Here is a 24,703-nt window from a genome sequence, read left to right as displayed (position 1 = left end):
CAGGTAAGTAAACATCATGCTTTGAATGAAACTAGCTTGACTTTCACCACATCTACAACGCACTGCGGAATCGGTAACGTCCATCCCTTAATTTTTATTTCAGGAATGTACAGAAATTCAGTGGGTTTCTCCAACTGAGAACACAGCATGTAATTAAATGATGTTGATTGAGCACAGCAGCACAACTCAAAATAAGTTTGACTTCCCACACAAAATGTGCTTGATCTGTGGTATGAATGTTAAGAGATGAGGTTGGAAGGGACCTTCTGGAGGTCATCTAGTCCATCCCCCATCTCATGGCATTCCCAGCTCTCAGGAACTTGCCTTGTCAGCTTCTGAAAATCTCCAAAGCAAGGGATTTCACCACCTTTGGGTAACCTCAGCATGAATGCTCTGCCCCCCTGCTTCACACTGCATTTCTTCTCCTGCTGATCATGACTCTCAGGGCCCTGTTTTCACTGTGGTTTCATACAGTACATGAACATCATCATTAGGAAACCTCTAAATCCAAAGTTCTCCAGTGCAGAAATCTAACCCTAATTTTAAACTTTCCAATTCACAGTAGAGTCTCAGATACTGCACTTCCCTTTTCCTAAATCTTTTATATAGGCTGCTAAAAACCCAGGTATGTTCTCAAATGATCCTTTAACTCTAGAACAACCCTATTGCTATGTTGCTACATAATCTTTGAACAAAAGACACTCCATTATTCCCAGAAAGTCTAAATTCCTCAAATTCTTTACTCGTATCTCAAATCACATTTTGCTCTCATTTCTTTTTATTATTACTTATGAACTGCTGCTGTATCAGACTAGAGAAATATTTCTGAGCTAAGAACAACAAATTCTCTTAACCTTCCCCAAAATGGAAAACACACATCTCCACCCAACATTTCCAGGGTTTTTTGTAGGGGGAAAAAACAACAGTGACCTACATCATGAACATCTGGCATAGATACACTAGGATTCTTACAGCTCCTTACTGAATCAACAAACAGAACTTCTAAAAACTATTATAAAGATGGCAAATTGGAGACTTACAATAATAAAATATAAACAATTAATTTGATTCTTATCTCTTGTTTTATTAGAATCTAATAAAGAATTCATTCAGCTGTTCAACTTTCTGAAGACAACTCCTGAACTTGGCATCCATGAAATTAATAGTTTGCCTTTGGCATAAGGTTTTCCTTATTGATTGAAAAAACTAATTTAGGAACTTAAAAATAACTTTAATAAATATCTTTCCAAACAATCAAACAAAAAAGAAATAAATGAGGACAAAAAACATCTGCAAACATCTCTGTAAATGTATTTTTACACTGCTGCATGTATGATAGCAAACCATTACCATTTTCTAGCACACTCATTTTAACAGCTCTAGATGAATACAGCTGCTTTAGCATCAGGTGCAGGCTACAACCAGCAGCATTTACTTCACATAAAACTCAACTGAATACATGCAGAATATCTCCCATCTATTTTCAGTCTCCAAAAGCCATTTCATTCTGATGTTTCTAATATAACCAATTGTTTGTACATCAACAGTCCAAACACGAAAATGAGTAGTAGAAAATATTTATTCACCTTGTTTAAAATCAAACCCTGTACAACACTTTATCCAGCAACCATCTGCAAAACTGAGAAACTTCTGATTTAGAATGTAAAGCCCATGATACTCTCACATTTTATGTTAAAGATAACAATTTGCCTCCCCTTTCTCATTTGTTTGAAGCCTCCTCAATCCTGAAGAATTATTTCAGATTTGCCATCTGCATTTACAGATGGTAACCATTATCTGTGTAACCCCTGAATTGAAGCAGACCTGCACACAAAGTATATTAATAACATAACTGAAACTCAACAGTTAAAACATGTACAGGAAAATACAATTTTAAAAAATCCATTCTACTAAAGTTTCAATATTCTACTTAACGTAATCCAAGAAAGCACCTTTTATACCAGGCTGATCTGACAAAAATCAGTTGTCACTCAAGGGGTTTCCACTTCCTTCCTTGCAGCTAAGACACCTGAAGTTAAAGTTGTGTGATCCATTCCTCTGCTCCACTTCTGCTTATGAACTGTTGCAAAGCATAATACCAACTTATTTCCAGAAACTAAAAATCACATTACTCAATTGTTCCAATAGTCTTAAATGATTACAGGTAGCTGCTCTGGTTTTTTTTTTTTTTTTTTTTTAACATAGAAACAGCAAAATGTTTAATAGTAGAGTGAAAATTAGAAAAAAATATTTTCCTACTTAGCCTTTAGAACACATTATCAAATTAGAATATGCACCAGCACTGCTAGGAGGCTTCAGTTCACATTTCCCTGACAAGTACATAGGAACAGTGTTCCAGCACTGGCAAACCAGAACTCCTGTACAATGTATGAGCCTTATGTAAGTGTTCTCACAGATTGTAGGTGGTTGCTATCTTCTTAACTGCTGAAGACAAACGCTCCTTTTATTTTTAAACATTTTATCTTCAGAAGACAAAATGTATTTCCTTGGAAAAATCTTATCATCTTATACTTCCCTGCTACTTGAGACACCAGAACTGGTATTTTATTTGGCACAAGCTCTGAAATCTGGATGACACTTCAGTAGTAAACCAGCTTTTATTTTAGCAATCTGCTGGAAAATAACAGTTCAAGAATGACAATGCATTCAAGCTTTGGCCAAGTCAACTGGCTGACATTAACACTGCTCACTCACTCACACCTGCAAGGAACCTGTACCCAGTACAGTACTGAATTAACAGTCATCAGATATTAGCAATATCAGCTCCAGGATTTTCAGAATCATGGTGTGAACATGAGCACTCAGTTTCTCCATTTATAAAACTCAGCAAAATTTAAAACTCTAGCAGTTTGTAATATACCAGAATCTTCAGTGGGGAGAATACTAGAAATGTCAAAAGTTGGGTTTGTTTTGTTTTTCTTACCTTCTTCTTCAATGTATCAGAAAACACTAGAAGAGATCCTCAAAAAGTGTGAGATCCAGCAGGTTAACCAACAGCTGCCAAGGCAGGCCATTGCATTAAGCTTTTCAGTCTCCCTGTCAGTGCCTAGAAAGACTTGGTAATCTGTGCAGTGGGAGCAGTGATTTCTGACACTGAGGCCCATAGGCACTTTGGGGGCTGTTATGGTTTTAAATATTCCTTCTATTTGAGCAGTGGGCACTAATGACCTGAGAGAATGTGAGCAGTCACAATCTGAGACTGACTTGGCAATTCCCCTTCCCTTCTCAAGAAGAAGGGCAAGGACTGTGCTTTCAGAATGCAGCAGACCCTACCCATGCCTACAGCAAACTTCCTTCCTAGGCTACAACTGAGTCCAGTCCAGTGGTCAGAGCCTTGGAATGCTCAGTGTCTCCTTTCTTCCAAGGATCAGCGCACATCAGGCCTGAACATAAACAGAGCAGTCGGGAACACTGAGCTCACTGCAGAGTGCGGGAATTGGAAGCTCCAGGAGTCACTTCCCGGAGAGGAGCCCTGGCCATGGAACATCCACTCCAAGGAGAGCAGGAGACCCAGGCTTTTAAAGGATGGCTGCTCTTGGCATGCTGCCTATCAGCAAGGGGTGAAGAGAAATGCACAAACAAATCATGGCTTGGCTGCAGTCTCCATCTCCATCAGCTGCTGGAGCCACACCAAAGAGGGGCTGTGCTCCAAAGGGTGATGCTCCTCAGCCCCAGCGGCTGCTGGGGTCAGAAACACAGCAGGGGCTGTGGGGACACAAACCCTGATGGGACAGCACAGCCTCACCTCTGCTGGGCTGGCACCTTCCTACAGACACCACCTCACTGCAGCATGGGAACTTGGACATGAAAAGTGACATTTAATTACCAGATTGAAAGAGAAACTGCAATCTCACAGTTAAACACAATGTCGATAAACCTAATTAATTATGTTTTGTGGTCTAATACAGGGCAATAAGGATTTAAATCATACAGTTATTTTTATGAAGGTAATTATACAAAAGCAGAAAAAGATGAGAAATATCAGCAGCTGACTAACCATGAGTAATCACCTTGGATTATGCATTATGAAAAACTCACTATTACTATTCATTTCTTTAAAAAACAGTGTGCAGAAATATCTGACAAAACTGAGGTCCTGTCATGCTTCTCACTGTTCCAGTACCTGGAATAATGTGTTTCTTCCAGGAGCACAGAGTCCTCCTGGACTGTTTGATACTGCAGAAAAATATCCACTTTTATTAAATAACTGAGAATAAATTTTTGTAACTGTCTGCTCTAGCTAAATACATACCACTGAACAGACACCAAAAGGCCTCCAGAAACTCATTTAACACTTCTGCATATTTTGATGACAATGCTACACTGAGATTCTCTTTACTAATTCTTCAGAGGAAGTCTTTAAATCTTAAGTCTTTGGACTGATCCAAAAATGAAAAATGAATAAGCTACAGTGGCAAATGCACATCGTCCATGAGGTAATGTATAGACAATTACTTGTACCTGGACAGAGGCTGGGGATGAGTCAGGAGAATCCTTGATGATACATTCATTCCCTCCACTGCTACCTCCAGGCAGGAAAAAAATATCACAGTAATTGGTAATGGGAGCTGAGCCCTGCTAAGTGCAAATGAATTACCCTGCAGTGTGGGGCTCTGAGGAATAAAGGCAGCCTCCCACAGCTCCATTAAAGTGTGGGGAAACTAAAGCCTACCCTGTCGCTGTGCAGGGCCATAGAGATGATTTATCTATTCTTTTCTCACATTACTGCCTTCTCAAACTAACCTGTTCAAACAAGAGTTCGTGAAATCTGGCTACACATCAACCTTCACTGGAAAGAATCTACCTCAGAGCAATGCTGTGAAGCGTAGTGTTTAAATACCTTAAGGTTTCAAACAAATGTTTAAAGTAATTGTAACTCTTACAACTATCTTCTGTATTCACATTTCAAGGGCTTTAAAATGATAATAATAGAACTTATTCAAAATGCTAAACTTTTTACAAGTATTTTAAATATAGCAAGCAAAGGTTCAATATGCACAACAGTCATCACTGAAACAGAACCCATACCTTCAGACAGAAGTGATTTTTAAATTGTTTACTGATTATATAAAACTGTTCAACTATGTCATCTTCCTTTAAGAAACAGTTGAGAAACTCCAAAGTGTGCACCAAAACCAATAAATTGGTCTGAGAGACCAAAGAAAAAGTGAAGTCTAATATTAGCTGCCTCTTAAAGGTACCACCCAGTCAACAACCTCCATTTTTAGGGAGAAATCTGAACTGCTCTGCAATTCCACCCTGCAGGAGAGATGCTCATCTCTAGAGAGCTGTTTAAGACTGGCATGGAAGCAAACATCCATTAACCCACCCTGATCACCCAGGACAGCCTTCAACTCACCTTCCACTGACACAATGCTTCATGAACAGAAGCTATGCTGTGTAACTTGCAGTGTTTGCAGCAGAGTTCAGAAAGATTTATGCTGAAAACTCTGAATGATGAGAAGACAATGATTTATTTCATCTACAACTAAATCCATCTTCCCTAAGAGCACTTAGCAGCAACCAGAATTCTGGCCACAGTACCTGAAGTGTAGAAAACATTGACCCATAACTTGTTGTAAGTGAAGCACTTCAGGCACAGTCCTCAATAACTTTTTACTTTTAATCACTCTATGAGCAGACATAATTTGATTTAATCTCATATTTTCTGTGGATATTCTTAATAAACAATGCTCCTCTTAACGTTGTCTTAAGGCAAACCTGAAGTGGTTCAGCTGGTTCCACTTGATTAAATAAATACGAAGCTGTCATAGCACATATCCTCACTAGTTCTATTAAAATAAAGAGCTTCATAAAAAGACTTAAAACTAGATAGGCAAAACATGAAGTAGTGTCTTGTTTACATGTTACTGTATATAGAAATGTGTTGTATGCAAATGGTCAGAAAAATCTAAATATGACATTTCTATTTTTCAGTCTCTGAAGATGATGTTGATTGTCAATATTCTAAATTTCCTTTAATACTGTAATTTAAGAAGCTGACATTAACACTGACAACAAATACATTTAGGCTGAGTTTACAAAGCAACACAAGGTCAGTTTTACACCTAAATTTAGCAGGGCAAAGAAACAAAGAAACCAACCAAACAACAGCTATCTGCATTAGTGTGGTGTGCAAACAAATGATGCTCCTACTTTCTCACCCTCATAAATATCTACATATTTGAATAATATTTTTTCCAATGAAACATTGTGACATATGACTTCCAAAGCAACTTACTTGAATTCCAATGAGCAAAAATCCCGAAGTTATTAATTTCAGTTTTAATATGAATTGCTTTGCAGGAGTGTTTGAGTAATTGCGACATCAACTCAGATTAAGCTGCTTAAAAGCAAGTCCAGTTCTTCTGTCTATGACAGAACTTTGTGAAAGGGATTAGTAAGGTCCCATGTGCTCCATGATTTTCTGTGGCCAGCAAACACAAGCTGTAGCCAGAAGAATCTATTTATGTAATTGAAATTTCCAACATAGGAAAAAAGCAAACCCCAAGTGTTTGTTTTTGTATAATAAAGGCACTTGATAGCTCAGACAATACTTGGTAACTTTTACCAGTGAAATGGATCATAATCCTTCCCTATGTGTTCAGAGACCTTTGATAGCCAAAAGAGAGGTCCATCTTAAAAATGAACATTGGTCAAGCTCTTAGGGCATTTCAGGAAAGGTTAGATGACTCCATGATTTCATTTGTTTGCTTGGATACTGCAAGATGTTCCCATTTCTGACTAAGCTGCAGGTGCTACTCTGTTTATTTTACTGCCTGCAAACCAAGCCCTTGAATTGAACAAAGCAAGGAAAGCACAAGGATTCAAAGCAAAGAGGAAGGAACTGCAGGACTGCCTCCCATTGAACATGCTGCTTTCCATCTCCTATCAGAAGTGGGACTGATTGCACAACCATTTCTAGTAATGAGGTTTCTTGAAAAATCTACACTTTGCTTCTTTTTATATCTACGCACTTTACAAAGATTAGCAAAGTTTTATTATTGAAATTTGGTTATTAATTATTGTAATTATTTTATTATTGTAATATTTGGGGTTAAATTTGTCTTTAAAAATACAATCAACTTCTACTGGACAGAATTTAACATACTATTTACATTCAGCAAGAAACTAAGTGCTAATTAGACATTAATTCAAAATAATGTAAGCGTAATTAAAGATTACAAGCAACTTCAATTTAGGGGATCTTGCAAAAATCAGAATCATTATGTCTGAGCTGAAATTCAGTGACGTGCAGAAGGTCCTCAATTAAGCAGTCCCTACACACAACTTTAGGAAAGCTAAGAAAATCTCTCTCACACAAACCTTTTCCTGCATATTGACTGGACCAACACAGCTACTTTGAGGTATTAACAATGCAAACAGTAACTTGAATTAGCTCCCATGGAAACCAGTCAACTTGTTGCTCCCAACTTCTGAAAATGAAACTTTTAATATTTAATCTGCTAATGGACAAAAGGAAAACTTAGAAGGTGACACATTAATGTTTAATTAAAAAAATATATAAATCAACTTGCGGTACATCTCAAGCAGCAATTTACTGTACATTCTTTACCTGATTAACACCAAGTGCTTAAGAGTTCACTGACAATATTCTTTCCTGTTTCTTACTTCTAATCCCACATTGTGTTACATGGCCTCATTTTTATACAGCAGTGACAAAAGGTCACAATCTGAATGCAATTATATCACTTCTACTAGATTTACACCTTACAGCATCTTCCTAAGAATTAAAGTCAGGGTTTTTTTTAATACAAACAACAAGGATGCAGACTGGAAGAATGCTGAATTCCATACAGTTAAGCAGACTTCCATGAAGAAAAATCCCACAACAAACCACAAAATCCCAGCCCTGACACTCCTCAACACTGGAAATGAAGCACGAGGATATACCACACACATAGTATTATGACTAACAGCATAACAAGTAATTTGATAAAGACAAAATTACACTCTTCACTTAACAGAAGCCAAATTTTTACTTTTCAAATCAAACACGTTTCTTCTAACAAGGAACAGGGTGAGACTACAGGAAGGAATATAACTTCTTGCTTCTTTATAAATACAGATCCAAGATTATAACTGATGAAGCCTAATCTCCAGATCAACACCCATATTCTAAAATAATCAGAAAAAGTATTTTATTAGTATGGTGCCTGAAAACTCTGATGTTCCAAACAGTTTAATGCAATAATCCACAGTCCATGCCCTCAGTATTTTAAGAACCAATTTCTCACGATCTCCAAAGCTAAAATGAACTTGAATTCCATTTTCCCTACTGAAATTAGCTAAGGACTAATAGGACAGAAACTCTGGGTCAGGAGAGTTTATGTTGCCTAAGGCCAGTTTCAAAGAAGTCTTATCTGTTAAACTATTGTGTTCCAATATTTCATTCCATATACAAAGCTGCTTGTTTAAAAATAAGTAAGAAATAGATGGTGACATAAAATTGTTTACAGTAGATTACAAATTTCTGCACTTAGCAGCTGTCACACATTTACTTTCTGTAGTTCTTGTAGTTTGAGCAGCACTCAAAATATTTTAAAAAGATACTACAAAGCTTTATTAGAAACTGTTGGAAAATACAAGATATTCGTTAAATGTAATCTGGTACCAGATATAAACACTGTAGCCAAGGAGTTTTTTCTCTTGGTTTATTTTCGTTGTTCTTTTTCTAGTGTCAGACAATAGTTATTTTTTCCCCAGATTACTGCAATACCCACTTTCCTGATTTCTATTCCTGTATTCTCTATTTTCTTCTATCCTCCATCTATCACTAAATCACCTCAATCAGTTTTACCCATCAAAAAAGCTCTGTATACCATCCTTCCTCGATAACCTTTCCTTGACCATGTTCCTCAGGCAGCCAGCACAAGGCTTGGCTTAGGCTTTCCAAAGTCTCCCACCTATGCCAAGAACCCACAGGCAGCTGGGAGACACCATGGAATTGTCTCCTGCACCACCTCCAGGCCCCAGGTGTTTGGGAACAGCTGGTGTAGAACCATGGCCAAGGGTCTCCTGTCAGTGTGGGTTTCTCTGCAGCACAGGGAGGAGCCCCCGTGTTTTACCCATCCCCAGCTCACACTGGGGGCTGGGCTGGCTCCACATTCCCACCTGTGCTCCTGCCCAGGACAGCCAGGATGAACTATGGGCCAGAGCAGATTCTCACCACCTGCATTTCACCCCTTCCAAGAGATTCTACTTTTCTCTTTTACCAATTTTGCACGACAAGTTTTTTAAATTAGGCTTCTGATGCAGGACCTGGTAAAAGAGTCATCAAATGGTTTAACTGGCAGAACAGAGGAAGGGTGGAACATCTGGCAGAGGAGGGAGGATCTGATTCCAGAAGAAATCACAAAATACACTCAGTTATTCATAGAAGCAAAGAAAGTTGGTTAAAACTGTCTAAAGATATAGAGAGAATTATTTAGGGCTTGATTCACATCGGAAGACATAATTCCCATAACCATAGAGACAGTTCATATTTTGCAAAAACTGACAGTATTTGCTCAGTACTTAGTACTTGAATGCTGCTGTATTATTTGACATTAATATAAAGAAGCATTACTGTAATTAACCCATACAAATTCAGAAATAATAAAGACTGCAAAATAAAGCAGTAACATCTCTTTAATTAAGTATTTACTAGAAAGACCATAATTGAGCTCTACCCTCATAAACTGGGTATTAAAAACCTTCTGCAGTCCAGACACTGCAAATGAAATTAATGTTGAAAACATTAAGTAGAAAATGGTGAAGCTTCCAGTTGTTTCTATAAATTCCTAACTCATACAGGTTACAAATCTTTAACAAAAACCTTATAAATATACTAAGTATACTTATAAAAAGTATAACTGTACAAAGAGTACAAATTACATACTGAAAAACATTAGCCAAACATTAAGGCTTTTCTTTTTTGGTACCTGTCTTAGTTGTACTTTCCATGGAAAAATATGTTTAAAATTTTATTTTTAAAGATGAAATCCTAAAAAAAATAGTGTACCAAGTGATATATAAGGAAAAAACAGACTCAAAAATAGTTCAGAATGATTTATTAGTCCATTCAAAAACTCCTGAAGTAACTTAATACATTAACAATTTGAACTCATTTTAATGAGTTTCTCTGCTGAATTTTTATAAGCTACCTTTTACACTTCAAGAATGACTAAGACTCTAATTTTGATGTCTCTAGAATTTGTAAACAAGTTCTCAGCAACTGTTCCCTAGCCTTCCAGCAGGCTTCTAGGCTTAGACACAAAATGTGGAAACATGAACACAACTGCATGTCCTTCTCAGGTAGGTAACTAGGACTACCTATGTCATAAATTCACTTAGAAGGACAGAAAACCAGTGGGTGTCCTTTTTGTCTTTATTTTTTGTTTTGTTAATTTGTGTTTCACTAGTTGGTGTAAAGATCAAAACTGAGTGTAACCAGGACTTCTCTCTCACTTTGTTGCTTTTGGCACCATGCCCAAGTAAAAGCCCCTTCTCAAACATTTAATTAATGCTTAAGCCAAGTACCAAATATGAAATCTTAAAATACTCTCTACTGAGTCAACAATCAGAGAGATCCAGTTTATTGGCCAAGCACAAAACTGTTACATTAACATCTGGATTTAATTACAGTAATCTGAACACTTCAACAAATTCTGTAATGTGCATTTGCTTTGGAGTTTCAGGATATGGAAGATTTTTGTGGTAGACATCAATATTTGCCACAGAAGGAAAGTTTGAAAAAAGTTGTATTCTGTAACTAACACTGGGCAACTCTGGCTCTTGAACTTCAGGTGCTAAAAATGTTTCAAAACAATGCTAGGAATACAGCACAGCATGGAAAAAGCAGCATTTCTTCATCTGAAGAAGCAAACATCAAACGTTCATGGCTGTCAAGTGCAAACAGTCTTTATTTCAGTCGTTCATCTTTGTTTTTTGGACATGCAGCTAAAAAAGCAGCAGATTTATTCACAGTAAGAACCAAAGGTTGTAGATTTACTACAGGAGGACACAAAGTGAACTGGTTTGCCAAGTGTAATCAAACCTGCTCTTCATGGAGCCTGCACACAACCCTAAACACACCTTGCCTTCAGGTCAGGGGAAGCTCCCCTACATTTAAGTGTTTCTAGTTGGGATTTTTTGCCTAACACAGTTCTGGGGTTGTTGGAACACATCAATGCTACAGATACATACCCCCTTCTGTGGATATCCACTTCTGTACATCTTGTTCTTCCAGGCTCTGCAGCAGCTCTTAGCCATGACAGTCGTGTGCAGTGTCTGCTTTTTCCAATGCTCTGGTTCATCTAGGAGGCCTCAGTGGAAACTATCAAGAGGCTTTAAGTCTTGGTTATCCTGAAAATCAGGCAACCTGTCCCATCCTCTTTTTCCCACACTGAAGATGAGGAGGGAAGGGCAGGATCAGAATTTTCACCATTTAGGGATCAGGTAACCTCCAGAAGCACACAGTTCCAGAACTGAGAATGTGTCAGTCAATGTACCCCAAGTTCCTTGTTTTACTGAGCTGCTTGACTTCCCTTGCTAACACCTCCTGAAACAGCACTATCAGCAGAGGCCAGCACCCTTTGTGACTCCCTTTGAGAGAGAATTTTCCTCATCTCTAACTGGATTGATTTAACCAAACCACACAGGATCTGGAGTCCCTCTGGAGGTGCTGTGCTGGTACAAGCCTGAGTCACTGCAGAAAAACTGTTAAAAGTAAACAAAATGTTCTACAGGCTGAAGTTTTAATATCAAAACTATTCACATGTGGAAAACAGCTAACATCTATGAAGGCTTGCAAGCATGACAGTCCTCTAAAAAGAGAAAATATTGTTTAATCAGCATATGAGTAGTTAAGTCATAATCTTAAGAGGTGATTAAAACCCACTCATATCAAAGGCCAAAGCATAAAATCACAATAACTTGCTCTTCAGTTTATGTAATACATGTACTACCTATAACCAAATTTCTGTTTGTATAGGAACAGATCTCCTGGAAAACCTTCCATTTTAACAGGATTATAAAACCTTAAGCACAACTTAAAGGAATACACTGCTCACTAAAAAAATAGCCTAGCAGCTTTATTAAAAAAAAAAAACTTATTTAAAAAGTTTAATTTTTTTAAGATACAGCACTTACCTTGTATCTCTAGCACCCTTGTAGAGTGTCTGTTTCAGCACATTCCTGGTTGGTTGGAAAGTAAAAAGGAAAAACAAAAATCACAAAGATGTCTCAAGGATTTGTTATTTTAAAAATTACATATTTTGTTCTACCTGAGAAATTAAAGTCTTAAGAATACTAGTTCAGCTTTCTCAGCTTCTGCAGTTTTCAGATGTAAAAGTGTGTTATTAGGTTAAGATCCTGAGAGTACAGTGATTTTAATATACTTTATGTGCATCTTTTAGCACCTTTCATATTCCTACTCAAATTCTAAGATGATATTTGTCTTTCCAATTACCTCTGGCAAGAACAGCAGTACCAGAGGTGCATCATCTGCTCCTTTTAGCTCAACTGCAATACACAAACTCAGTCCTAGTTCCTTCAAGTCTTCACACCAATTACACAAGTACCAATTACACAACAGAAATGCATTTTAGTTTTCTATAGATTCCAATACAATGGAATGTTTACAAAAAAAGAAAACTGTTCCCATCCACATTTTGTCTTTTTGGTATGTCATCAACTCAAATGGACCTGTTCCAACATCAACATTTCATTTATTAGAATACTTTAGACTGTGTGTGTACATATATACATATATAGACACATATGATTAAGTCAATAGAAACCTACTGCTCACCATATTTAGAAAAGTTTAAAAAATCAGTTATTTTAAAGTCTGGCATTTATCAAATGCTGTTTCATACAGTAACACTAATGGAGTTTGCCAGTTTTGGCTTTGAACCCAAAGGTATTGCTCAGCCACACAATTTTACTTTTGATCCCAGAGATGAATCCTATGAGACTACTTTTAATTCTTTTAAAGGCTGAAGCTGATGTTATGGTTTCTGTACATGTCAGTGACAGAGGTTAAAAGCTGCACATGTAAAAAACCAAAGCAAAACACACAAGAGGAAGAGGTTACAAGACGGAAATGCCAAAAAGAGCCAAAAAGGCCCACAAAAATAAATGGCCTATGGTAAAATATATTCCCTCTTCCTTCCAATAATCATTTCATCAGTAATCTAAACGCTGTTTAAAAAACCCCAAACCTCAACTAAGCATATTCCCTATCCAATATTTTTAAAGTATTTTATGCATATAAATCACTAAATTTGTTTGAATAGCTATGTATTAACCCTCACTATTAAAGCTGTTTGATACTACCTTATAATTCAACAGAATCTGACAAACAAAAGGTAAACATAAAGGTGATTTCCATGTTATTGTATGACTGCTTCTAAAAACTCATTTGCATCATTAACTTCAGTTTTCTACACTTCTCCAAATACTGCCAAATCGTGAAAGATATTCTGTACTCCCAACAATGTACTAAGGATGTTCAGCTTCCAGGTGGTTTTATTTGCTTAATAACTGGTGTCATTACCAGACAGCAATCTTGTCAAGTTTTAAATGCAGTTTATACTACAAAGTCATACCTGCCCTAAGCAATTACACAGGACAGAAAACTTTAGGAAGGAACAAGATAAAATGTCACACATTAAGGGAATAATTTTATGAAATGCCAGCTGTGCCTTGGTTGAAAGCTTTAAAACCTCAATTAATTCAAAACCTAGGCATTTTTTTCTCATGAAGGAAAAGATGCATTGTGAGGAAGAAATGTGAACACCTTCGCATAAACAAGAACTTCAGAACATGCTGTACTCACAGGAAAGGGAAATCTTGGCTTTTTTTCTTAAAAGGTGAGTGATGTTTAAGCTTTAAGTATTTTAGACATATTGACATAGCAGACATTATGGAGGTGCTTTTGAAACATTCATAAAAGGATCATTTTCCTGATATTTACTTTATAGCTAAACAAACAGATTTATTCACTTTAAATCCTGTACTCTTTATTTCAGCCAATTGCCTGCAGCAGGCAGAAGTCCTGGTATCTCTTGACTGCACTGAGACTGCCTAACAGCAGTTTTCTGCACTGCACACTTGCACACCAAGACAAACCCCACAGAAATGGAACAAAGGCAAATGTATTTGCTGGCAGAAAGGCACGGCACGGCAGCACAGCTCTGCACCTGGCTCCCCGCGGCCCCGAGAATGTCACTGCCGCAAGGGACCTGCACCCGCATGGGGATCTGTGCATGCGGGTGCTGCGGATACATACACTTATTAACAACGCTGATTCTGGAATCATGGGATCATCAGGCTTGGAAGAGACCTGTTCTATCGTCCAGTCCAACCATCAAACCAGCACTGCCACCGAAACCCCTAAAGCACATCACCCAGCGCCACATCGTCTTTTAAACGCCGTACGGATGGTGACTCCACCACCTTCTTGGGCAACCTATTCCACGCTAAAATGGATTGACCAAGTGCCATCTAAATCCAGGCATGCCGCACAAAACGAGCCGAACTCGTTAACAGTCCCTGCTCTAAGGGTCGCAGCTCTCCTCACAGCCCAGTGACCTCCGCTGCAGCTCCACGATCGGGGACACGGAGGGCCTCCGGTCTCCCCCGGGCGAGGCGCTCCCATCTCAACGCCCGCAGGGCTCGGGCCGGGCCCGCAGCGCCGCCCTACTGCCCGCAGCCCCGCACCTCCCCCGGGAGCGAGTGTTCCTCCCTAGCAAGTACTAACACAGGACACATCCACCAGCGGCCGGGCCGGGGCGAGCCGCGTCCCAGGGCGCGGTGCGGACACCGGCACCTCCACCTGCTCGGGGCCCAGAGCGGCCCGGCGGGGCTGGGGGGGCCGCCCCGCCGTGTGCCCAGCTGCGGCCTCGCGGGGACCCTGCCCGCCCCCGGCAGAGAGGGGGCGGCCGCCGCTCTCGGCACTCCCACCCCCTCAACCTCCTTCAGAAGGCTCTGCGGGCGGGGCGGCGCGCAGCCCACCCCGGGGCCGGGCGACGATGGCTGCCGGCGGTGCCGCTCTCGCTCAGCGGCCCGGCCCGGTTCCAGCGCGCGGCAGCTCGGCCGCCCCGTGAGGCGCGGACCCGCTGAGTCGGCGCCCGGCCGCGCGCCCCGCGCCCCCCACCCGCGCTGCCCCGCTCACCCCGGCCCGCCGCGGCCATGTTCCTCTCGCGAGCTCTGCGCCCGGGACCGCCCTCCCCGGGCGCGCGCCCCGGCGGTTGGCCCGCGGGCGGGGGCGGGGGAGCCGCGCGCGCTGGCGCCGCGCACGTGCGGGAGGCGGGGCGGCACATCCGGGCACTCACGCCCTCAGAGAGCCAGGCTGGGGGGAGCCGGTCCCCGGTGCCTCCGGTGAGGGGTTACTGAACCGTTGAGGCTGGAAAAGAACTCTGAGATCATCGAGTCTAACCTGTGACCGAGCACCACCGTGTCATCCAGACCATGGCACTAAGGGCAACGTCCAGCCTGTCCCTAAACACCTCCAGGGACGGTGACCGCACCACCTCCCTGGGCAGCCCATTCCAATGTCTAATCACTCTTTTTGGAAAGAAATTCTGCGTGCGTCCCACCTAAGCCTCCATTGGCGTAGTTTAAGACTGTGTACTCGCGTCCTGGCGCTGGTTGCCTCGGAGAAGAGTTGGACCCCTATCCCTACAACCTCCTTTCAGGTACTTGTAGAGCAGTAAGGTCCCCCCTGAGCCTACTTTTCTCCAGGCTGAGCCCCCTCATCAGCTCCTCATAGGTGCTGTGCTTCAGACTCTTCCCAAACTTCGTTGCCTTTCTCTGGACACACTCCTCAAGGGCCTTCCTGAACGGTGGGGTCCAGAACTCGATGCAGCACTCGAGGTGTGCCCTCACCAGTGCCAAGTACAGGACAATAATTTCCTCGGTCCTGCTGGTCACACTATTCCTGGTGCAGGTATTTTTGAAAACTTTGTCCCGGGCCGGACCGACCTGATCCCGGGGCTTTGTCCTGGACCGGACCGACCCGATCCCGGGGCTTTGTCCTGGACCGGACCGACCCGTCCCCGGGGCTTTGTCCGGGGCGGGCGGAGGCTTAGGGTGCCAGTGTCTCTTCTCGGGGTGCTGCAGTCACACAGATTTGAAATTCGAAGCCGATGGATTGGGTATGGCTTCAAATGTTGGCTGTGCAAACATTCACAAACAAGATGGGACTCATACCTCGTGTATTTCACCTTCAGGCTTAGCTGTCAGTGTCTGAGGTGACTGAACTTGATTCAACATCAAACCAATCACGAGGAAAAAAAATTCTTCAAAGAAGTTTTGGAAACCTGATGATTTACACTTGAGAATGTGCAATAGAGAACAGAGGCATTTGTTCTGTGATCAGAATATGATCATACATGCACGCAGTAATTTATTGCACATATTGTGCAACACTGTGCTCACAGCGAATATCTAACAAATTGACTTTTACTAATACCAAGCCAGTCCTGTTCTATAAGTACAAACTGCATCAGGCCCAGTATTGTGCAACACTGCTTTTGAGTTGTATTTTTTTTTCTTAGGTCACAAATTAAGTACTAAGCTGCCATTTGGTGCAATGGTCTAATACAGCTTTTTTATTATTTGCAATTTGCTGATGTCCAGGAGCTTGCTAAGAGACTGCATCGAGCTTATGCTACGTGCTGACCAAGCAAAACATGGTTCCCTGCTTCAAAAGAGTTTTTCAGTGCACTTGTTCAGCAGTGATACCACAGGCACAAAAAATCAGTTATAATTCCTTATGATTTTAAGACAACATTCCAATACACTTCACTACTAATGGATACTTTGACATTGAAAGAATTACTTGTTCAAATTGTTTTAGATGGATTAGAAGGTTATTTTTTGTTAAGCTTTGTAAAACAGTGTAAATTTCTCTTATATTTCACTAGATTACAGTTAGCTAATCAGATTTTATCCGATTCCAGAAGCAAACTAAAACCAACAATGTACAAGAGCATTGTGCAGGAGGTGGAAATCTCTTTAATTTTGCAATGCAGCCTGGATCATTCTGGTTGTTCCAATGGCTGCATTAATGGGCATTGCCCATTCATTGATTAGAAGGGCATAGACATGGATCATATTGCAGAACACATGGAGTATTCCTTGATAAGAATACTATAGAACTTGAAAAGCCTGGGAAAAAATGTCTGAGACAAAGGTGTGTTAAAGGGTTTGACATAAAACACAGATGGTGCTCATTTCTTGAAGGTATTTGTGCTTTATGAAACCACATGGTGATAGGAGTCAATGAAAAAGACACATTTAAAGTGGCAATTAACTACTTATAAACAGTTTCTTCCATAAAATCACTCCATGGAAATTGTCCAGCTGCACACAATTGTTCTTCACTTTTGAGCACCACCTTTCCTGTCTTGGGCATGGACATGTACAACACTTCCTTCTCCTTACAGAATAGTTCAACAAGAGCCCTTGGCATATGCCTCCAACAATAACAATGGGCTCTGTATTTCCCTTTTTTATAACAGGACAAGGATGAGAAGCACTGTACAGTGGTTGAAGCTGGCAGAGCAATGCCATGCTCTGAAGTGAAAGGATGGACCCCCCTCTCCCTCTCGCTTTCAAACCAGTGTTCTGCTCTTAGAAAATGCAGAACATGAAAAGCAGATAAATGATCCAATATCAGCATTTTAATATTGCAATTGATGCACAAATAAAAACATTTGTTGTGATTTATAGTGAATATGTATTTAATCATGCAATTGTAAGCTGCATATTTTAGGGAAGGATTGTTTGTTTAATGAAACAATGCAAATATCTTTTGGGAATTATTCAGAAATAACCTATGCTTTTCAATTCTAGTGCAGGCTTTATATAAAGAATTTGATTATTCTAGAGATGTAAACACTGTGGTTAGATTTGTCAATAAACACTTCATTATTTAAAACATACAATAATATATAGTAGTGTCAACTAGAGATTCCATGAGGGTATTACATTTCTAGATGAAATTCATTGAGTAAAGACCACCATTTTGCCACCTAACTTGCAGGATTACAGAATAGTAATGCAGTTGGCTTGCAGTTGAGCAAGCTACTTTGAAAGTAGGGCAAGAACTACTACAGCTTCTCCTGAAGTCATATAATTTGTAATTATTATGTTTCAATATATTCCTTAATGGCCTGAGATCAAAAGATTGACAAAACATGTTATGTGAGGAAGAAAGAACTACTTTCTCCACAAAGCTTTCTCCAAAGGGCTGTAAGTGAGGGGAGGTGGATGAGTTGTTGATACAGCGTTATTTGCATTTGTGGAAGCTTTTAACTCTCTAGTTACAAAATGGCAGCACAGCTCACAAGGGGTGGCTCTCTCCCAGGGGAACAACTCCTTGAGTGCCACAGAAATCAGAGGACAGGAATGTCTTTGTGAAGTATCCTGTTGTGGCTGCTCTTCAAGGGGACTGCTGGACTGGATGGACTTTCAGTGTAAACCACAGAACCAGTTCTTATTTGACAAGGAAATGAAAGAGGAAAAGGCAGCATTTATCAACATCATAGCTAAAAACAAAAGCAAAAAATATGGAAACCTCTCACCAGCTTACAAGTTAAATGAGTCAGTGAAATAAGCATTATAAATCATTATGATATTGAAACAGCTATATTACAGAAACATTAGGCTGACCTTATCTCTGCTATAATGTTTTTGGTATTCCCTGGAGAAACTTGCCAACATCTGACCCCAGTGATTCTACAGAAGGGACTCGATGTCTGAGAGCAGCTTTCCTGCAGTTTTGGTTTCCATTGCCAACCACAGTCATGCTGACCTTACTGAATGGAGCTCACTGCAGGTCATCAGTGCTCCTCATAAAAGAAAATAGCATTACACTTCAGGTTACATCTGAGAAAATAATATACCTGATCACCACTGGCTGTTATTACATTAGGTTTTAACACTGCCAAACAGTGGTTATCCATGCTAGTTGTAAAACCAGTCTTGCACTGAAGCTCTAATAGTCTGTCACAAGAAATGCATATTTATTAATGGCATTTAAGTTCTATTTTTTCATTTTTATTTGGTCTTTCCATTAGTTTCTTTCCTTTAATTCTCCTAATAACTTCTTTGTTATTGTTGTTGTTATTTTCCCCTATGGGGTACCTGTATCCCCTCTATCAGTCCATTTTGCCTGCATCAGACCTTTCTGCCTGTTTTTCCTCCCGTGTAGATGCAACTTCACCTTTGAATATGTGTATATTCCATCTCTGCAGCCTCCTCATGCCTCTTTTCTCCTCATTTGCCTGCTCCTTTAAGCAACAGGACACATGCCAGAGGCTGCTGTTCTTTCGTGGCTCAGCCTTAGTCCTGCAGTTTTGCAGAAATTGGAGGCTTGCAGGGAGGAGATTGAGTTGGCAACAGGAGTCTGCCTACCTACCCCTAGGCTGCAGGTTTTGTTACCTGCTCCCTGTCCTTTTACTTAACACCTGGTAGAGACAAGAAGAGATGAAAGGAAAAAAAGGAAAAAAAAAATACCCAAAGCCACTCTCTGTATCTCTTTCCTACAGGTATACCAAAAAGAGTGAGGAATGCACTGTCAGCTGGAGCTAGTGGAACAAATTTGGCTTTGGACACATCCTTGTGCAGATGTAAAGTATAGATCCCCAGCTACTCCTGGGCAGTAGGTGAATATAAATGCCCAGGACATTAAAGCTGCTCTGTTTATATCTGAGTTTATGTGAAACAAAAATCTTCTTCAATAAGCAATGTTCATTGCCAAAACAGTGATGGCCTTATCAGTGGCAGAACAGTGCAGCTACTTCAAGTTTGGGCTTTGTAACTCGGGGTGTGACCAGGTGGAATTGTTGCTTTGGTCAGTGCTGAGGCATCTGGAAGGACACGAAAAGTCACACACCAATGTGTGTGGGTTTGGGCCAGTGGCTGTGGGAGAAACGCTTGGTGGCTGTGGGGCTCTAAAGGCTGCTACAGTTAGCCAAGGAGACTTGGGAAACTTTTGGGCTATCCCTTGGGAAATGTGTTTCTAGAGAGCTGAGGGTACATGCTCTAGAGAGCTGAGCACACTCACAGGATCACCTGTGCTAATCAGCTGTATGATTTGTTCATATCATGAATATTGAAAATGGAGCTGCTGGTCATTTTGCACTTTAAAATGATTGCTCATTTTGTGTAACTGAGCTAACAGTGTAGAGTGGTTAAACTGCAGACATGTGGGATCTAAGTGTGAGGAATTAATTCCCCACAGTTGCTGAAAGATCCTGAACTCTTTGTCACTTACTTCTCTTGGTCTTCAAGAATAAGGATTTCTGAAATTTCTGGTGTGAATGATTTGTGGAGAGGGTGTTTGCAGTGGGCATGTTTGGTATTATTTTGGGAACACTGGCAGCCAGCCCTTTACTTCTAATTAAATGAGAGAGAATTTCTAACAGAGAGAGCTCCTTAATTTAATTTTAATTTTTGTCAGAATGCCCAGAGCATTGAATGGGTGTTTGATCGTTGGAACAACGTCCTTAGCACAGATCAAATGAATAAATACAATTAATTTACTACCACCACAGGAAAAATTCTAAGATTTTGTTTTTACAGATTGAGACTGATAATGAATATACAACCCCAAATGTATGATACTCTTGCATTTTCCATGATGCAAGTCCAATTTCTCATGTAAAGCTCAGGGATGAGATGCAGAAAGGAATTCCTTTGGTATGTGTGAGATGGAGGCTTTTCTAACTCCCTTTTGGGGATTGGTGATTCCATGGGCTGCTAGTCCCAGGTAGTAACTGAAACCTTTTCCCAAAGATTGCAGCTATATTAGTGCTCATCTTTGTTTTAAAGCATTTTGAAATATAGTTAATATACAAGTTTGCCAAAAGAACAGTGTAAAATGGAAAACCAGCAAAATGTGAGGAGACTGCTGTTCATTTTGTAAGGCAAAGCTTGGGACTTAAGAATGCTGCTTAGCAACAGATGGGAAAATCTGAAGGTGATCACATTGTCTTGCAGTCCCTGAAAATGAATTATGTGTGTTCATTCTGCCTTTGAAGTCCCCTCCTTTTCATGCCCTGTTGTGCTTGTTCCTTGGGTGAGGACTGTCAGAGGCTCAGCCAGGTAACGCAGTTTTGCCATTCCCGTTCTCACGCTGACACCGTGGGGACGCAGAGCTCTGGCCCAGGCTGCTCCAGTTGTCTGCAGCACTGAGCTGGTGCTGGAACAATTCCTTCTGGTCCCTAGGGAAGGGGAGCCAGGGGTGGCTGGGAAGGAAGGGAGGGAGCAGTCTCAGGCTGAGGAGTTTCTGTGGATGGCTCTCACTAAGCACACACATCTGTCTCTATTTGCACCATTCACCACCAACCCTTGGTGCATCTCCTCCTCTGCAGCTTCTCACACCTTCTTCTCCAATGCTTTGACTTCAGATGTCTTTTTCATACTTTCAAAGAGCATGGTGTGGCTTTTCTTTTCTAAGTTTGATTTCCTTAGGAAATTGCCCAGATTGAAAAAATTATTTTATGGTATTGCTAATGAAATTGGCAGATTGTGGCATTTGGGAAGCTGTAGAGTACCCATTTGATTCATGTGCCACTGCCATCATTCAGCAAGCACAGGGTAGAAGTACAAACACAATATTATAAATTGGCATTGCACATGCCTTCCCTGTGAACCAAGGCTTATGCTGACCAAGTCATTAATCAACTTGGTAGGCCTCATCTCATATCCAACTGAAAGATTCATTTGCATTAATAGTAAAGGAAGCAGTGATTTGCATTCATATTTAACAGGTATATGCCACCAGGGATGGTTTTACTTTTCCCTGGGGAAACTTCAACTTTTCAAATGCAGTTTGGACACAACATAGCATGGGAATTACCTAGAACAGTTACATTTTTTGTTGTTGTTTTGGTTTTGGTTTTTTTTTTTTAATAAGCTGAAAAGCCAGGCACTTTCAAGGAAGGGTACTGGTTTTCTCTACAGAGTGCTGAGGAAACTTCAGGGTAAATTATTCAAGATATTGACTAGGGATAAGACAGCAGACTAGAAGTTTTGTTTTGTAAGAACTGTCACCATATATTGATTATTCTTACTACTTTATAAAACCACATTTAAAGACTTGATCATATGCCTATATCCTCTAGTTGCATCTACACACAACCTGGGAAAAAACTACCACCATACAGCTGCTAATTTGAGCTTCCAAATTGAAGGTTTCAATGTTCAGTTAAGATGCAATTAGTTGAAAATGAGGCATTATGTACCAAAATCCCTGTGTCAGCTTTGAAACTTAAGCTTATGATGAAGTCAGACATTCCCAAATTGAAGTTATGGCTGCATTCTCTCTTCCTCTCTGTGCCAAACATGTGTTCGTAATCCTTTCTACTCACTCATTATTTCTTAACACAAAATAGCAAATTAGGTCCGTATGAGACTTTTGGATAAATAAAACCAGATCATAACTGATTTGGCTCTCAGCCTATTTTGATATCTGCCAGTTTAAGCAGTGTGACCCTAAAAATAAGGGTCAAGCTAATTACAGTTGCTCAGAAATCCAGATTTTCCAGGTCTGAACTGGGTCCTGCCTGCCAACTTGAATTTCTCGGTATTCCTGAGTATTTAAAACCCACTCTTAGGAGAAGGATTTGAATTGAAAAACTCCAGCAGCAAACAGGAACTTCTTGGTTCTTGACTCCATGCTACCCCTCAATCCCCAGCTTTCCTGTCTTACAGGGCAGTTAGACACAACCCAGAAGGTAAGATTCAGCTGGCTTCTAGACAGGCTTTTGGTGAGCTCATGCCACGGAATAGTTGTCCCAAAGTTGTCACACTTGCTCCCAAAGCTATACTGGAGGTGGCAGAATGTTTTTCATGTGACACAATGAATTGGTGCATCAGTGCTAGGAATCAAGAGAAACTTCAGTGTAAACTGCTCAGAGATCACTACACTCCTACAGAAATAAAGATTTCATCTGAAACTGGCAATAAGCAACATCATATGAGAGCTAAAAAAGCATATGGAAATAAGATTTTAAGGTTTTAAGGTTTGATTGACCTATGAGTCAGTGGTGAGTTTCAATTTCACACTTCATCATGGACTTGCTTTATCAGCTTGAGCATAACCCTTTGCCTTTAGTTTTTTTGGCTTCCTATTTGTGAGATAAAATGAATACAACAACAAGTGCATGCCAGAATGAAGTTCTTTATTTTATAACCTAGCAAAGAGACACAGTACTTTTCTCACAGCACCTGCTTGGTATTTGACTAAAGCTTGTATTCTTTCAAGCACAGTAAATCAGGTTAAATGAGATCCACTTGTGTCCATAGTCATTAAAAGGACAATTGCTGTATTAATATTAATAATCATCAAGTCCATGAGCAAGCCCATTCTGTTACTGGACAGTCATTTCACTGCACTCTGACCTTTGTATTTACTTTGTACCTCATCTCTCTGCCTGTGCACTCACTGAGACACAGAGACCACAGTGGGTGCTGCTGGTGCATTAGAACAAAGCAAAATACAAGAGAAGGGGTTTAAAAAAATTATTATCAAACCTTTATAACCCATTACAGCTAAAAAGTTAATGAAAAGTTTGAAAAAGGAATTTCTGTATCTGTTTAAGTCTTTTAAAATTTTTTTCTGAGATAAAATTTGTAGTTAGCTCCTTGTTTTTAACTGTTATCAAGGAAGGTAAAGAAGGTCTGTAGAATACATTGGAAAACCTCTGGTGGTAGTATTTCTTAACTTTTTGTTTTTGTTTTTGACTTTTGTTTTGGTTTGCTGTTTTTTTGTTGTTGTTGTTGGGTTGGTTTTGGTTTGTTTTTTTTTTTTTGTTAATGGAAGAAACTTCATCTCCAATCTGGTTAGAATCTTTGATCCAGTTTTTAGAATTTGAACTTTTAACTATTTTTGTATTCAGTAAAAAACACTGCAAAACCTCACTCATGTGCAGAATGCTTCATGCTTGAAATATTGTACTGTTCCTACAATTGCCTTTAGATAAAGATGTTCACCTTCAGATAATGAAACCATTAAAAACACCAAAATCCAGAAAACCCAAACAAAGGAGAGGAGAGAGTTCTGACTTGCAGAAAAAAAATCCGAGCTGGTTGTTCTGGGAATGATCTTCAGAATTAGCTCATTATTTATTCTTGGTGCACTCCACCAATTAAACAAACAGTTTTAAATATAGAACTGGGGATGGCCTTAGGTGGCTTTCTCAGGGTCACTGCTGATGTGAGGCTCGTGTCACCCCCTGCAGGCTCCCCATGTGTGCCCCTGCAGTGCTGAAGCTGGTGATGGCCCCAGGAATCTCAGACATTCCTGGTGGACCCAGCTGAAATTCCTCTCTTTGGGTAATTACACAAGAGTTATTGAAGCACTAGAAATATGTCAGAGATTTCTAAGGAGCTGATGGGGCTGGCCAAAAACCCCCAAATCTCCACATTTTAATACCAATAGTACTTTGTGGAAAAGAACTCAGATAACTTCATATGTGATTCAGACCTTCGGTCAAGTAAATATTAAAGTGAAAAAGAAGAACTTGGTTATGACTTCTGTCAGCTGGTGATGTGCAGTATAATGCAAATATTTAAGGAAATGGCAACTTTAATAGCTATGTGAACTGTAACACACCAGATTTATTGCTGCAGTTCAAGGCTTGTCTGAGACATCTTCATTTTC

The 24,703-nt window shown here is 40.1% G+C and overlaps 1 protein-coding gene across 2 annotated transcripts in view; it reads right to left on the bottom strand.

Annotated features, from left to right (window-relative positions):
- MRTFB (myocardin related transcription factor B) overlaps positions 1-15,318 on the bottom strand; it is a 67,368-nt gene extending 52,050 nt beyond the window's left edge. The window contains exons 1-2 of one of the 2 annotated variants that reach the window (XM_054643343.2): positions 15,203-15,318; positions 12,175-12,219 (exon numbers count right to left, since the gene is read on the bottom strand). The gene's annotated coding sequence lies outside the window, so the exon portion shown is untranslated. The remainder of the gene's footprint in view (positions 1-12,174; positions 12,220-15,202) is intronic. The other variant, XM_077186692.1, reaches the window with a different exon arrangement.
- Between the last annotated feature and the right edge of the window lie 9,385 nt (positions 15,319-24,703).

This window comes from Agelaius phoeniceus, chromosome 16 (assembly GCF_051311805.1).
Source record: "Agelaius phoeniceus isolate bAgePho1 chromosome 16, bAgePho1.hap1, whole genome shotgun sequence".
Classification (NCBI taxonomy): domain Eukaryota; kingdom Metazoa; phylum Chordata; class Aves; order Passeriformes; family Icteridae; genus Agelaius; species Agelaius phoeniceus.
The sequence above is the reverse complement of the archived record's forward strand: the minus strand, read 5'-3'. Positions and strand labels throughout refer to the sequence as shown.